Source organism: Megascapheus bottae, chromosome 9 (genome assembly GCF_031878675.1).
Source record: "Megascapheus bottae isolate mThoBot1 chromosome 9, mThoBot2.hap1, whole genome shotgun sequence".
NCBI lineage: Eukaryota > Metazoa > Chordata > Mammalia > Rodentia > Geomyidae > Megascapheus > Megascapheus bottae.
The window spans coordinates 9,148,899-9,166,610 of NC_143517.1; positions in this window are offsets into that span (position 1 = coordinate 9,148,899).

Below are 17,712 nucleotides of genomic sequence, written 5' to 3' on the forward strand. Positions count from 1 at the left end.
TCTAGATACTCAGAAGACTGAGTCCTGAGGCAACAACTCAAAAGCTATATGTAGATGGCCATATAGAATGAGGCTAAGTGAAATGATCTCCAGGATAGGGAAACAAGAGATTTATCCTTGTGATAGTTGTTTCTATTGAACTATGTATAGTTATTTCTTTACCCTCTCTTTTCTCTTTTTCTTTTTTCCCCTTATAGTTTATCCTCTGTTGTTGCTGTATCTGGCTTTGGTGTCAGGTGTATTATGCACATTTATTGGTTTACTTGAATCAGGGAGGGGAAGGAAAAAGCAAGATGATGAAACAATGGACAAAGGATGAATCAATGTAACAGCGATATTCTCAAGACACTATGTTGGAAATGAGCTTTACAACTTTGGAATCCTGGGGGTGGGGATTGGAGAAAAACATGGAAAGGGGTAACAATTTTCAAGAAGTAATAGAAGTAGAAGTAAAATGCCCACTACCTGATAAATGTAACTGTAACCCCTCTATACATCACCCTAACAATAAAATACAATTTAAAAAATGAACTAGTTCTAGAGATCTCAAAAGAGTAATATATTCATTATCTTACGAATGTGAATGTTACCCTGATAATAAAATAAAGAAAAGTAAGTTCCATGATTTCCCTCATTTGTAATAATTAGAATAAGTCTACGATATTCTCAAGAGGGGGTCACAATAGCCCAATTACTAAGTGAATTATATATGGTCGTATATAATGAAGCATATCGAAAAACAATTCCAAGCATTGGAAATGAGAGGTTCTTATTGTGTTCTGTATGCAGTTATTTCTAATTTCTTTTCTGTTTTAGTTTTCATACCCTTTCTCTTATATATAAGTGGAATCATAGGATATCACAGAATGCAAAGGAAATCACAGAAACAGCAGGACAAAGGAAGAAATAATGCAAATATGATACTCATTAGACACTATGTTGGAAATGAACTAAAGAACTTCATAGGTAGGGGATTAGTCAGGAGTAAGTGGGAATAAATGAAGGAGGGGGTAAAAATGATTAAAAATAAATGTCTAAAAAATCAAATGATTATCTCAATAGAGGCAGAAAAGGCATTTGACTAGATCCAACATCCCTTTATGCTAAAAGATCTGGAGAAACTAGGAATCCATGGAACATTTCTCAGTACAATAAAGGCTATGTATGTCAAACCCACAGCTAGTATTATACTTGATGGCAAAAAGCTAAAGCCATTCCCTCTTAAATCAGGAATGAGACAAGGATGCCCACTATCTCCACTCATCTGTAACATAGTATTAGAATTCCTAGCCAGAACAATAAGGCAAGAAGCAAGCATGAAGAGGATCCAAATAGGAAAAGAGGAAGTGAAAGTATCCTTCTGCAGATGACATGATTCTGTATTTAAAGAATCCTATAGACTGTACTCACAAGCTCCTTGAGCTGATTCAAAACTTTGGAAGAGTAGCAGGCTATAAAATCAACCCTCAAAAATCAACTGCCTTCCTTTACGCCAACAGTGAGAGGAAGGAGGCAATAATCAGGAAAGCAACTCCTTTCGCAATAGCCTCAAAGAAAATAAAGTACCTAGGAATTAGTTTAACTAAGAATGTAAAGGACATTTTTGATGAAAACTTTAAAACCCTGAAAAAGGAAATTAAAGCAGAACTAAGGAAATGGAAAAACCTCCCATGCTCCTGGATTGGAAGAATCAACATCATGAAAATGAAAATCTTGCCAAGGTCTATATACAAATTCAACGCAATACCCATCAATAACCCCATGTCATTCTTTAAAGAAATAGAAGAGGCAATCCAAATTTCATATGGAATAATAAAAGATCCCTATAGCAAAAACACTTCTTAGCAGAAAGAAGAGCTTAGGAGGAATTTCAATTCCAAACTTTAGACTCTATTACAGGGCTATAATTATCAAAACAGCTTGGTACTGGCACAAGAACAGGCCTGAAGACCAATGGATTAGAACTGAGGACCCAGATATTAAACCACAGACCTAGGGCCACCTAATCTTTGACAAGGGAGCCAAAAAAATAGAATGGAAGAAAGACAGCCTCTTCAACAAGTTGTGCTGGCAGAACTGGTTAAGCAGCTGCAGAAAACTAAAGTTGGATCCTTCTTTGTCACCCTACACTAGAATTAACTCCAAAAGGATCAAAGACCTGGAGATAAAAGCTGACACACTGAAAACTTTACAAGAAGGCATAGGAGATACACTAGGCCTCCTTGGCACAGGTCGAAACTTTCTTAATAAGGACCAAGAATCACAAATCAGAGAAAGGCTGGATAAGTGGGACTGCATTCAACTGCAGAGCTTTTGTATGGCAAAGGACATAGCTAGTGAATTAATTAGGAAGCCTACAGAGTGGGAGAAGATCTTCACCAACCAAACAACAGACAAAGGCCTCATATCTAAAATATATCAACAGCTCAAAAAATTGAATCACTCCAAAACTAATCTTCAAAGTAACAACCATCCCATTAAAAAATGGGCCAAAGACTTAAAGAGAGTCTTCTCTGAAGAAGAAACAAAAATGGCCTATAGACACATGAAGAAATGGTCAACATCTCTGGTCATAAAAGAAATGCAAATCAAAACAACTCTAAGATTCCACCTCACTCCAGTTAGAATGGCCAGGATCAGGAAAACAAATAACAACAGATGCTGGAGGGGATGTGGCCAGGAGGGATCACTACTACACTGTTGGTGGGAGTGCAAACTCATTCAACCACTATGGAAAGCAGTATGGCAGTTCCTCAAAAGGCTAAACATAGAGCTCCCCTATGACCCAGCAATTCTACTACTTGGCATTTACCCAACCATCCAGAATCTAGGGCATACTAAATCCACTAGCACAACAATGTTCATTGCAGCATTATTCACCATAGCAAAGATATGGAACCAACCTAGATGTCCCTCAGTTGATGAGTGGATCAACAAGTTGTGGTATTTGTACACAATGGAATTCTATGCTGCTGTCAGAAAAAATGACATCGACCCATTTGTTAGGAAATGGAAAGACTTAGAAAAAAATCCTATTAAGTGAAGTAAGCCAGACTCAAAGGAACATATGCCCAACAGTCTCCCTCATTTTTCATAATCAGTAGAAACCTTGGGTTCTCCTAGCAGAGATTTACAATGGAACAAAACTTAGAGACATAAGGCCAAATAGTATGACACTAAATGTAAGGACCTCCAGGATAAGGAAACAAAAGTGATTGTTGTCCTTAGTGTACTTTGTTATCTCTTATCTCTTTTGCCATCCCTTGGTTATCTCATATTTTTACAATACTTCACCTTGTTATCTGATATATTTTATATGTGCTTATTTGGTTACTTGAAATTGGATAGGGAAGGGGGAAAATCAAGATGAGCTGGGGGGAGGGTGGGAGGGAAATGGGGACCATGTCATGAGAAAGGGTATCAATGTTTGTGAAGTTATACACCTTCTATCTGGTGAATATAATGTAACCCTTCTATTGATCACAATAAAAATAAATATAAAAAGTATCTATAATCCTAGTTACTCAGAAGGCTGAGATCTGACGATCAGAGTTCAAAGCCAGCCAGGGCTCTAAAATCTCATGAGACCCTTATCTCCAATGACCACCAGAAAACTAGAAGTGGCCCTGTGGCTCAGGTGACAGAGCATTAGCCTTGAGTTGAAGAGCTCAGGGAGAGAGCCCAAGTCCAGAATTCAAGTGTCACCACTGAAAAAAAAATAAAAATAAAAAAATAATAAATGGACTCATTACCTTACTTATGTAACTTTAACCCTGCTGGTCATCATCTTTACAATAAAGATATTAAAAATAAGTAAATAACATATAAGTGTTACAGAAAAACTTGGCAAAATTTACAATTTTAATCTAATAGTACTTCAAGAATTTGAGAACTTTGTGTTTTATGAAAAAATCAGTTTTCACAATAAGAAGTTCACACTAACTAAGTGGATGAATAAGATCTAGTCATGGTGACAAATTCAATAATTTTCTTTAAGAAATTATTTTAAAATGTTAACCTGTGTTTTCTTATCTATGGAAACAGTCTATAATGAGACGCTGTCCAAGATCCAACTTCATAGTTAATACCCATAACTTATAATTGTTTTCAACCTGAGTTCTCACTGTTTTAAATAAGATATTCACAAATATTCATACACAGAAAATATGTTAGCAGAATGTTTTCCAAAAAATAATGAAACAAAACAATTAAAACAAGCTTGTCATAAGATCTCATCAAGAGCATGTAAAAGATGAATTTTTCTCTCAATGACAGTTATTGATCCACAATGTGATGATTTTTCAAGAAATTGGTCAATTGGTCCAAATGGGAAGACAGGAAGTGTGGTGTAGAAGAAAATGGTTATCATTTCTGGGGTGGCCTAAAGCAGTGCTTACCTATCCATTTTCCTGATTTATATGAGATGTATAGCTCTCAACTGTGAGGTATTTCACCTCAACAATTGACCTTATTGTGCATATGTATGTGGCTCATTGCCAATGGTGAAGCTCTCATAGGAAGTAGGTTGCAGCTGACACCAAGCTATTAAAGAGAAGACATAGTCATTTGCCCCTAATATTAATAGAAAACTGATTTGCAAATTATGTATGGATTCCACAAGCTGAACAGCATTGTAAGCCTAGATAATTAAAGAAAGACAAGTTTGAAAGTCTCCAGAGTTTGTTCTCTACATCAGACTCATTTATGACCCCTCTCTTCCGGCAACTTCAATACTCCAACTAAAGGCCATATCCTCTTGGTCTGTCAACAATGAAAATCTACAACAGCTGCTTGCTTAGCCTCTAGAGAATAGGTTTTTCTGTGTGCATTGACTGACATGTCTTTGAGGTCACCTTCAAAACTTCAGAGGTCAGTAAAAGGGAAGACTTTTAAAATGGAAAAAAGTCTTAGTAATCATCAAATCTAACTTCCACCAACACAAAAGTCTCATTTGTAACTTCCATGTTTAGGCTGCCTTTGGCTTCCACATCCATAGGTCCAAGACAAGAGTTATGTGGTTGGTATACCAAAGCAGTGCCTTTCTTACTTTGATCACTGAATTGTTAGAAATATCACTCCTGTAACTGGAACTTGGTTGAACTTCAACACAATCTTATCCTGTTAACTAGAACTGAACAAAATTAACAGTCACTCCCCAACATGAATACAGATGTAGTCAAATAGTTTATTCTCGTTTAAATATGGCCATATCTTCATATTTATCTTACTTTCCTTTTTCTTTTGTGTGCATGTATATGTGCACAGGTGCTAGTCATGGGGCTTGAACTCAAGGCCTGTCCCCAAGTTCTTTCATTTTTGTTTAACATTATCACTCTACCACTGAAGACACAGAGCACTGGGTAGCATTTTGATTTTTCTTTTTTTTGAGTATTATTTTTCTCAGAAGTTCATTGAAGTTAAGAGTTTCACAGACTTTCCTGCCCAGGATGGCTTCAAATCCCAATTCTCAGGTCTTAGCCTCCTGAGTAGATAGTATTACAGGCATGAGCCCCTGGTATACAGCTGTGTATTTTTGTTCTTGCAAATTATTATAAATACTTATTATTTACATTATCATGATAATGAATTGAATAATCACAGGTAAATCATCTAGTATATTTTTCTTGAAGACTTTTTGTTTCCCTTAAAATTAACAGTTGCTTTTGTTTGGTTATTTCCCATTTCAACAGTATCCTTCCTCTGAAGGCCTATTTGTTTTCCTTGGAGATAGTAATCACTTTTGTTTGCTTATCTGCTTGGTGTTCATGTTCTTTCCTCCTCCGTTGTGTAAATATCTACTTAATTTATTCAATATATGCCATGTTTACCCAATTTGCAACTACTTTGTGAAATCTTTTCCAGACTAGAATTGGAAGATATTATGTTAAGCAAAATAAGTTAGGCAGACAAAGACACTGTATGTACACATTGATATTCATAAACTAAGGCAGCTGATCTCACAGAAGTAGAGAGTAGAATGATAGTTTTCAGAGGTCAGAAAAGGGAAGGAGGGAGGATGAAAAGGAGGGAGAAAAGAAGAATGAAGTATATAATGAGTATTTGAATAGAAGAAATAACTTCCAGCCCAAAATAACTCCTAGATTCTATAGCACAGTAGGATAACTACTGTTAAAAATATATACCAGAAACATTTCAACATAAAGAAATAAAAACTGGCTTACATATTTCATCATCATTTATTATATTTATTGAAATATCCCTTAAATATGTACAATTATCATCCATTTAAAATTACATACCTACTACAAATATCATACCTATGCAATCATAGGTAATCATATATTATATATACAGATATATAAACATATATCTGTATATATATATATCATTCTAAAACTTCTGATGTCTTTGATCAAACCTGGTTAAACACTCAGCATCTTTTTTCTCATCCTTTTCCCTCTTTTGTTGACTTTTCATTTCCTATATCCCACACTTTCTTGCCATCCTTTCACGGAACATATTCCTTTGAGAATTTATTTTAAAATATTTTTCTTCTCCCTCTTTGCTAAATTGAAGTCAAATGAAGAACACTAGTATCCAAAATCATTTTCGCCAGAATTTTACTTCCTTGTCTACTAATTTTCCAGTGTGGTCATTAAGATGTGTACTATCACTCACATTTTTTGATTCCCTTCCACAATCATACAATTTTCCCTCTGAAAGATATTGGGATCTTCTCTTTTTCTCAGTGTGATGACATGTTATTGTATGCTCTCTTGTTGGGCATCTGTTTTCATCAATGACATCTGGATACGTTGTCAGCAACTTCAACGTGAAATTTCCAGGCTTTCAGACTTTATTAAAAATAATTCCCTACCCTCTGTTTTCATATATTTTTCATCTTACCTCTTATTCCTATTATAGATTTATACATAATATTTTAATTGTCTAATTTTTTTCTTCCATATATTTTATTGTAATTAATAGAAGGCCTACATTATTTTCACCAGATAGAAGATACATTACTTCACAAAAATTGATACCCATTCTCATGTCTTGATTCCAAGTTCCCTTCCCCCAGCCCAAAGCTCATATTGTATTTCCCCCTTCCCTATTCGATGTTCAATAAGCAAATAAACATATATACAATATATCAGATAACAAGGTAAAATACTGTAAAAGTATGAGATAATCAAGGGACAGCATAAGAGATGAGAGATAACATAGTACATTAAGGACAACAATCACACATTATATAGCTTATATGGCTTTTGTTTCTATATCCTGGAGGTCCTTTCATTTAGCATCATTCTATATGCCTTTATGTATCTATGTTTTGTTCTATTGTAACTCGCTGCTAGGATAACCCAAAGTTTCTACTGACCATGACAAATGAGGGACACTATTGGGCCTATGTTCCTTTGAGTCTGGCTTACTTCACTTAATATGATTTATTCTAACTCATTCCATTTCCTTACAAATGGGGTGATGTCGTTCTTTCTCACAGCAGCATAGAATCCCATTGTGTATAAAGACCACATCTTGTCGATCCACTCATCAGCTGAGGTGCATCTGGGTTGGTTCCATATCTTTGTTATGGTAAATAGTGCTGCAATGAACATCATTATGATAGTGGATTTAGTCTGCCCTTATTTCTGGACGATTGGGTAAATGCCAAGTAGTGAAATTGCTGGGTCATAGGGGGGGAGCTCTATGTTTAGTCTTTTGAGGAACTGCCATACTGCTTTCCATAGTGGTTGGACAGTTTGCACTCCCACCAACAGTGTAGTAGTGATCCCTCCTGGCCAAATCCCCTCTAGCATCTATTATTAGATTTCTTGATCATGGCCATTCTAACTGGAGTGAGGTGGAATCTTAGAGTTTTCATTTGCATTTCTTTTTTAAAAATATTTTTATTGTAATTAATATAAGGGTTACATGATATTTGCCATGTAGAAGGTGCATTAATTCACATACATTGATACCCTTTCACGTGTCTTGGTCCCCATTACCCTCCCCCCACATCCCCATCTTGGTTTTCCCCGCTTCCCTATCCAATTTCAAATAACCAAATATAAATATATCCAATGTATCAGATAACAAAGTGAGATACTGTAACAATATGGTATAACCAAGGGACAGCAAAAGAGATGAGAGATAACATAGTACCTTAAGAACAACAATCATTCATTATATGGCTTATGTTTCTATATCCTAGAGATCCTTTCATTTAGCATCATACTATATGGCCTTATGTATCAAGGTTTTGCTCTATTGCAAATCTCTGTTGGTCGAGCCCAAGGTTTCTACTGATTATGACAAATGAGGGAATCCATTGAGCCTAACTTCCTTTGAGTCTGGCTTACGTCACTTAATATGATTTTTTCTAAGTCTTTTCATTTCCTAACAAATGGGTCGATGTTTTTTCTGACAGCAGCATAGAATTCCACTGTGTACAAATACCACATCTTGTTGATCCACTCATCAACTGAGGGACATCTAGGTTGGTTCCATATCTTTGCTAAGGTGAATAATGCTGCAATGAATATTGTTGTGCTAGTGGATTTAGTATGCCCTAGTTTCTGAATGGTTGGGTAAATGCCAAGTAGTGGAATTGCTGGGTCATAGGGGAGCTCTATGTTTAGCCTTTTGAGGCACTGCCATACTGCTTTCCATAGTGGTTGAACGAGTTTGCACTCCCACCAACAGTGTAGTAGTGATCCCTCCTGGCCATATCCCCTCCAGCATCTGTTGTTACTCGTTTTCCTGATCCTGGCCATTCTAACTGGAGTGAGGTGGAATCTTAGACTTGTTTTGATTTTCATTTCTTATATGACCAGAGATGTTGAGCATTTCTTCATGTGTCTATAGGACATTTTTGTTTCTTCATCAGAGAAGACTCTCTTTAAGTCTTTGGCCCATTTTTTAATGGGATGGTTGTTACTTTGGAGATTAGTTTTGGAGTGATTCCATTTTCTGAGCTGTTGATATATTTTAGATATGAGGCCTTTGTCCGTTGTATGGTTGGTGAAGATCTTCTCCCACTCTGTAGGCTTCCTAATTAATTCACTAGCTATGTCCTTTGCCATACAAAAGCTCTGCAGTTGAATGCAGTCCCACTTATCCAGCCTTTCTCTGATTTGATGTGATTCTTGGTCCTTATTAAGAAAGTTTCGACCTGTGCCAAGGAGGCCTAGTGTATCTCCTATGCCTTCTTGTAAAGTTTTCAGTGTGTCAGCTTTTATCTCCAGGTCTTTGATCCTTTTGGAGTTAATTCTAGTGTAGGGTGACAAAGAAGGATCCAACTTTAGTTTTCTTCAGGTGCTTAACCAGTTCTGCCAGCACAACTTGTTGAAGAGGCTGTCTTTCTTCCATTCTATTTTTTTGGCTCCCTTGTCAAAGATTAGGTGGCCCTAGGTCTGTGGTTTAATATCTGGGTCCTCAGTTCTAATCCATTGGTCTTCAGGCCTGTTCTTGTGCAAGTACCAAGCTGTTTTGATGATTATAGCCCTGTAATAGAGTCTAAAGTTTGGTATTGAAATTCCTCCTGAGCTGTTCTTTCTGCTAAGAAGTGTTTTTGCTATACAGGGTCTTTTATTATTCCATATGAAATTTTGGATTGGCTCTCCTATTTCTTTAAAGAATGACATTGGGATATTGATGGGTATTGCGTTGAATTTGTAGATAGCCCTTAGCATTGTCATTTTCACAATGTTGATTCTTCCAATCCAGGAGCATGGCATGTTTTTCCATTTCCTTAGTTCTGCTTTAATTTCCTTTTCCAGGGTTTTAAAGTTTTCATCAAAGAGGTCCTTTACATTCTTAGTTAAGGTTATTCTTAGGTACTTTATTTTCTTTGAGGCTATTGCAAAAGGACTTGCTTTCCTGATTGTTGCCTCATTCCTCTCACTGTTGGCGTAAAGGAAGGCAGTTGATTTTTGAGGGTTGATTTTATAGCCTGCTACCCTTCCAAAGTTTTGAATCAGCTCAAGGAGCTTGGGAGTAAAGTCTATAGGATTCTTTACCTACAGAATCATGTCATCTGCAAAGAGGGATAGTTTTACTTCCTCTTTCCCTACTTGGATCCCCTTTATGCTTGCTTCTTGCCTTATTGCTCTGGCTAGAAATTCTAATACTATGTTTTAGAGGAGTAGAGCGAGTGGGCATCCTTTCTGGTTCCTGATTTTAGAGGGAATGGCTTTAGCTTTTTGCCATTAAGTATAATACTAGCTGTGAGTTTGTTATGCACAGCCTTTATTATACTGAGAAATGTTCCATGGATTCTTAGTTTCTCCAGAGCTTTTAACGTAAAGGGGTGTTGGATCTTGTCAAATGCCTTTTCTGCATCTATTGAGACAATCATGTGATTTTTGTCCTTGCTCCTGTTGATGTGTTGAATTATATTAATTGATTTGCATATGTTGAACCAGCTTTGCCTCCCTGTGATGAATCCTGTTTGATCATATTCTATAATTTTTTGTGTTGCTGAAGATGGTTGGGCAGTATTTTGTTGAAAAGTTTTGCATCAAGATTCATCAAAGAAATTGTTCTATAGTTCTCTTTCTTTGGTGAGTCTCTGTCTGGTTTTAGGATGAGGGATATACTGGCTTCATACAAAGAGTTTGGCAAAGAGCCTTTGTTTTCAATTTCACTGAAGACCTTGAAGAATATTGGTGTGAGCTCTGCTTTGAAGACCTTATAGAATTCAGCTATGAATCCATCTGGCCCTGAGATTTTCTTGGATAGAAGTTCTCTTGTAGCCATTTCTATTTCAGTGCTTGAATTAAGTCTGTTTAGTTGCATTAGGTCTTCTTGGTTCAGTGTGTGTTTGTTAATATTAGGTAGAAATTCATCCATTTCTTCCAGATTCTCAAATTTGTTGGCATAAAGGTTTGAAAAGTATTTCCTCATGATACTCTAGATCTTGATAATTTCTGTTGTGATATTTCCATTCTCATCTGTGATTTTGTTTATTTGGGTGTGCTCCCTTCTTTTTTTGGTAAGATTTGCTAAGGATCTGTCAATTTTGTTAATTTTTTCAAAGAACCAACTCCTTGTTTTGTTGATACTTTCTATAGTTTTTTTGGAATCCAATTCCTTTAATTCTGCTTTGATTTTAATTATTTGCTTCCTTTTACTGGGGTTAGGGTTGGTTTGTTGTTCTTTTTGCAAAATCTTAAGGTGTACCTTTAAATTGTTGGTTTGCAAATTTTCAAATTGGTTAATATAACCACTCAGAGCTATATATTTTCCTCTGAGTACTGCCTTTGCTTGTCCCATAGGAGCTATATTTTGTGTGCTCCTTTTTGTTAAATTTCATAATCTGTTGAATTTCTGTTCTGATCTTCTCGGTGACCCATTGATGATTGAACTAATGTGTTGTTCAATCTCCATGATTTACAGGGTTTTTGTTTGTGGAGATTGGTGTTCAGTTCCAATTTGATGTACTTTTGGTCTGAGACAACACAGAGAATAATTTCAGTGTTTCTGAATCTGTCCAGGTTTGTTTTATGCCCTAAAATGTGGTCTATTTTAGAAAATGTTCCATGTGCTGCTGAAAAAAAGTATATTATGATGTTGTTGGGTGAAATAATCTGCACATGTCTATTAGATATTGTTGGTCTATACAGTTGTTCAATTCTTAGGTTTCTCTGTTGAGTTTTTGCCTGGTTGATCTGTTCGTAGGTGAGAGTGGTGTGTTAAAGTCACCAGCAATCACAATGTTTCTATCTATGTGTGATTTTAGTGAAAGTAAAGGTTGCTTGATGAAGTTCGTTGCTCTGGTATTAGGTGTGTAGATATTTCGGATGCTTATGTCCTCCTGGAGGAGAGATCCCTTTATTAGTATGTGATAAACTTCTTTGTCTTCTCACACTAATTTTAGTTTGAAGCCTGTTTCATCTGATATGAGAATGGCAACTCCAACCTGTTTATGGGGGCTTTTAGCTTGATAAACTTTATACCAACCTCTCACTTTCAAACAATGTTTGTTTTTGAGGGGGCAAGGTATGTCTCTTGAAGACAGCAGAATGATGGATTTTGCTTTTTGATCTAACTAGGCAGTCTATGCCATTTAATTGGAAAGTTAAATCCATTGATATTGAGAGTTAGGATTGAAAAATATTTATAGTTCTTGCCATTTTTTAACGCTTTCATTAGGTCTTGTGGCTTGACAGTTCTTGCAGTACTTAGCTGGTATGATTTTTAGGTGCCATTTCTTTGTCAGGGTCATGTTTGTGCTGGCTTTCAATGTGTAGAACATCTTTGAGAATTTTCTGTAATGCTGGTTTTGTTGCTACACAATGTTGCAACTTTTCCTTGGAATGAAAGGTTTTTATTGTACCCTCATTTATGAATGAGTGCTTAGCTGGTTACAGTGTTCTTGGTTGGTAGTTATTTGTCTTAAAGGCATGACATATATCCTTCCAATCTCTTCTTGCAGGCATGGTCTCTGCTGAGAAATCTGTAGTTATTCTGATTAGTTTTCCTTTGTAGGGAATTGTTCTCTTCACTCTAGTTGCTTTTAGGATCCTTTCTTTGATCTCTATTGATCCTATATGGATTATAATGTGGCGGGAGATGTCTTTTTCTGGTCAGGTCTGTTTGGGGTTCTAAAATCTTTTTGTATCTGGATGGGCCTGCTCTTCTGGATATTTGGGATGTTCTCTGAGATGATTCCCTGAAGTATATTTCCAATACCATTGACCTCTTTCTCCAGTCTCTTCTCAATACTAATTAGCCTTAACTTAGCCTTCCTAATTGTATCTTGAACTTCCTGAAGTATTTTCTCATATTTTCTAGTTTTGGTTTGACTCATTTTCTGTTCTTTTTCTATAACAGCTAGATTATCTTCAGCCCCGGTGATTCTTTCTTCTGCATTGTCTAACCTGCTATCAATGCTTTCTACTTTATTCTTTATCTCTCCTCCTTCCAATTGCTCATTTTTGATGTCTTGCCTCTCTTGTTTTAGATCGTGTATGGACTTCTTTAACTCCTTGATTTCCATTTGAGTGGTTAGCTCAGCAGCTTTATTCTCTTTGGACATTTATTGGAGTTCGGTCAGCTTTTGGTTGTGGATTCTATGAATTTGACCATTTTTCTTTGTCTAGCTTCCTCATGCTCATGTAAATCCTTAATTATGGCCTCCTTTATGGCTTTATCATGTTCATGTATCATCTTTTTCATGGTTTCAACTCATTTAGATATGGCTTTTTCATGTATCTTTATCTGTATGCTTTCAAATTTTTCATTAATCATGTCTATCAATTCCATGTGTATAGCATTTAGAGGACTCTCCTCTAGTTTTGTCATTGACTGCTCCATTGCCTGTTTATATTTGGTGGAAGATGCTATTCCTTGATTTGCCATTTTTCTTGACTTTCTTGTTCTGCGCATTTGTAAATGGGAGCAAGATTAGTACTGCACAAGATTACAATTTTTAAGACATATCTGGCCAGACAATAGATGTTCACAATTTTAGAATGGTATTATCACTCTTTTTCTCTCTTTTTGTGAACTTACAGACAAATCTAATACCACCACCTGTCACCATTTTATGACCAAACCCCCGCCCCCACAATCCAATCTCTATTGTATTTCAGTCCCTCTGGACCTACAGTATAATTGAACACCTGCATATACAATATTACTCAACAACCAACAACTGTAGATCCATGCATTATAAAAGTTGAAGGAGGAACAGAGAACCAGAGATAGAAAAATAATATGAAAGACAAGAGGGGAGGTAAGAAAAGGGTAATGTAGGAGTGTAAGATTAATATAGTAATGAAGAAAAGGATAATTGACCTACAATAATAGAGAGGTAAAATAGTTAAATACAAAATATAGGAAGAATAAGATAAAACTTATGAAAATAAGAAGAGTAATAAGAAAAATGTATAAAGAAAAGAGGAAGGTATATCTAGGAGAGATCAATAATAAAAATTTAAAAAAAAGAAAAACAACAAAAAAAAAGAAAAACAAGAAAAAAGAAGGCCGGAGATCCCACACAATTGTGAGTTCTTAGAAAAGAAATACTAGGGTTAAGAGCCAACAGATTAAAAAGCATGTGACTGTGTCGATAAAAATATCAGTTTTATACAGTTTGTACCCAATGCTGCCTTTATGTTTCTATGAACGACCACAATCACAGAAGGAAGCGAGGGGGGAAGAAACGGAAGAAGGTGGAGGTAAAATGGCAAAAAAAAAAAAAAGAACACATACAAATGCAAATGAAAACAGGTAGGATAAAAAAGGGGTATTCTTCAGTTTGTTTTTTTGTGTGTGGGGGGGAGAGGGGATGGAGTATGGAACTTGTGTCTCCCCTAAATTCGGGATCCAAACTCTTCCAAAAGTCTTTTTCTCCTGCAAATTTGGCTTTTTGGATCAGTTTGCTTGATTGGGCAAAAAAAAAAAAAAAAAAAGCCGGTGAAGCTGTGAGCCACTTTATTTACCAGGTGCGCGGCCCGCCCTGGAGGAGGAACTTCCGCTAGCACCAGGGCCGGACTTCGGCTAAGCTGCCTCTGGGAAAGCCTTTGCCCTTTTGTTGCTGCCAGCAGCACTTCTCAGGCTCCAGTTGGTTTGGCAGAGTCTTTGCCAGCAGTCATGATCGTTATGCTTTTGCTTGGTGGGGGAGGGAATTCCTTCCCAATGCTTTTCCATGAGCAGAAGTGGACACGTCCACGGAGGTACTCACAAATTGCTAGATTTTCTGGTTCCATGAAGCTGGCAGGTCCCTGCACAGCTGGGTGACAGCTCTGGGCTCACGCAGGCTCTTTGTGGCTCTGTCTGCGGCAGGCAGGTGTGCGCTGCCTAGAAGCGCTGTCTGCTCAGGTGCCAGAGGAAGGCTTTGTCTCTGAGGAGGCTCTGCTCCACACTATCTTCTTGCGCTGGTTTTCTGCCTTTCTCCTCTCTGCCTGAGATCTCTGTGGTGGTAAAGCTTTCTTAGGATGGATCTTTGGCTTTGAACTTTGCCCTATGATGCTAGAACTGGTATCTTGGCATTAGCTCAGAAAGACTCACACTGGACTGCCGCCATCTTCTGCCAATCTCTTAATTGTCTAATTTTTATCTGCTACATTTATCTGTTGTTCCATTACCTGTTTTGTTATTTCATACTGGTGATCAGTTCTTTATATTTTTAATTTCCAGGCAAATTTTCCACAACTTCATGGGCTATTTATTTTTAATATTTTCTTTCATTCTAGTACTGGGACTTGAACTTAGAAATTGCCCCTAAGTGATATCCCCTAAGCTGTTTCACTGAAGGCTAATGTTCTATTATTTGAACCACAGCTCCACTTTCAGCTTTTTTTTGGCCAGTCCTGCGTCTTGAACTCAGGATCTAGGCACTGCCCTTGGACACTTTTTTCTCAAGGTTAACATTCTGCTTCTAGAGTCACAGTGCCACTTCCAGCTTATTCTGTGTATGTTGTAGTGAGGAATCAAACCCAGGTCTTCTTGCATGCTAGGTGAGAACTCTTCTACTAGGCTATGCTCCCGGTCCACTTCCAGCTTTTTGGCAGCTAATTTCAGTGCCCTTTGTATTATATATACATTTATCTGATTTGAGGATGGAGAGAAGAAGCATAGAAATGAGTAGACAAAGGATAAAACAATGCAATAATGATACTCACAGGACACTATACTGAAAATGAACTTTATAACTTGCGGGAGAAAAAGAGGGAAGGTGGTAACACTGTCTGAAAAGAAAAGTGCTCATTACCTTACTATGTAACTGTAACCCTGTGCACATCACCACCTTGACAATACAATAAAGGGAAAAAATAATTAGAGTCTAGTGGACTTTCTTGACTTGGCTGGCTTCAACCACAATCCTCATATCTCATCTTCCTAAGAAGCTGGGGTTACAGATGTAAGCTACCAGCAAATTTAAATGTTTTTTCCAGACAAGGAAATAAACTGTTCAATTATCATACACAGAAAATGCACAAGTCTGTCATATGAGATCTGCCAACAATATGGCCTTACATACTTTGCATAATGCTCTACACTATTTTTATTTTTATTTATTCACTGCTAAACAGAAATAAAAAATTGTATATATTTATGTAGTACAATATGATGTTTTGCTACATGTATATATTGTAAAATGTTTGGCTCAGATTAGACATTTGTGCCTCTTTGAATACCATTTCCTGATGGTGAAAAAAATGTAAAATCCTTTGACTGAATCTGTAAAATATCCATTCCATTTTCATTATCTCTGTGCAATAGAGCACCAGAATATTTTACTCATATGTAACTATAATTTAGTTATGATCAACTTAACAATCACTCACTGGTCAATGGTTATTGCTAATCTTTAATGGCACATAACAGCTACATACTTATAGAGTGTTGCCAGTAGACAAGTTCAATATGTGAATACCGTGTGAATCAAGCTCCCTTTGTCTTTCTGATGAAAGTTTCTACCTTTATTTTTATTTTTTTATTTCTTGTCTATTTTTTTTGCTAGTCCTGGGCCTTGAACTCAAGGTCTGAGCACTGTTCTTAGACTTTCTCAAGATAGAGCCCTATCACTTGAGCCACAGCACCACTTCCAGCTTTTTTCTATATATGTGGTACCAAAGAATAAAGCCCCGGTCTTCATCCATGCTAGGCAAGCACTCTACCACTAGGTCAAACTCCCAATCCTACCTTTATTTTTATTAACACTTTTCTGTGTTTTCTCATTTCCTTCAGATACCATTCTTTTTCTCTATTTGGTTTGGTCTCCACACTTAACATTCCAGGATATGTCTAGTTAGGCACCAAAAAGATGAACAAGCATCAATCAGAATAGAGATTGTTGGGGAACCTGATGGCTTAAGGTCTTTTTATCCCGACAGAAGGAAGGTTTTTAAACGAAGAGCAAGTAAAAGTACATCTTAGGTCTGACTGGGAGAAGAAACTAGAGATGGTGTAAGGGATTTGCTGTGTTCTGTGTGTCAACATTTCAATAAAAGGAAAAAATAGAGGAAAAAAAGAGTGGGAATCACCCACTCTTCCCTGCACAAGAACTCTCTTTCTGTTCAACTAGAGATCTACTGCTTAAATCTTCTGAAAAATAACATCCACTCTTTTACCTGAGCCAAGGAATATGGGAGGGGTCAGCTTCTTCAAGATGCTTTCATGGCATCTTCCAGGTTCTTGTTCTACATTCACTTATCTGCCAAGGGTCCTTGTAGTTCCATCAGTTCTTTTTGGTTTTTTTTTTCAGAGAAGATAAAGTAGTTTATTATAGGCAGCTCAAAGCAGACTAGCACCAAAAAAAGTCCAGGTAGTAAGGGAAGGAAGAATCTGTGTTATACTTGCTGGTTATACACAGAAAAGCAGGCATTAACCAGAAAGGCAATGGTTATAGGTCATCAACTCTGGACCATTTCCCCAGGTATTTTTTCTAGGAGTTTGTTCCAATATGTTACATGATTCTCAGTGAATATTGAGGTTTCTAAGATTAAATAATCATCAGAACTACTTTCCAGTCCTCTTCCCATTTTTCTAAGTGTGTGAAGTGTGAGTGTGTGTGTGTGTGTGTGTGTGTGTTCTCTTTAAATAATATCATACATTTGGCCAAGAATACAAGTGTCTAATAAATCACATTAATTGGGAACCACTGGTGTATTTTGTCTTTTAAAGTTCTTGAAATCTTTTTTCATACTTTGTCTGTGCCAAACTATTTCTATTTTCCTCTTCAATGTAAACTTTTCATTTCCTAGTTCATGTTTTTATTTATTCACACCTCTTTAC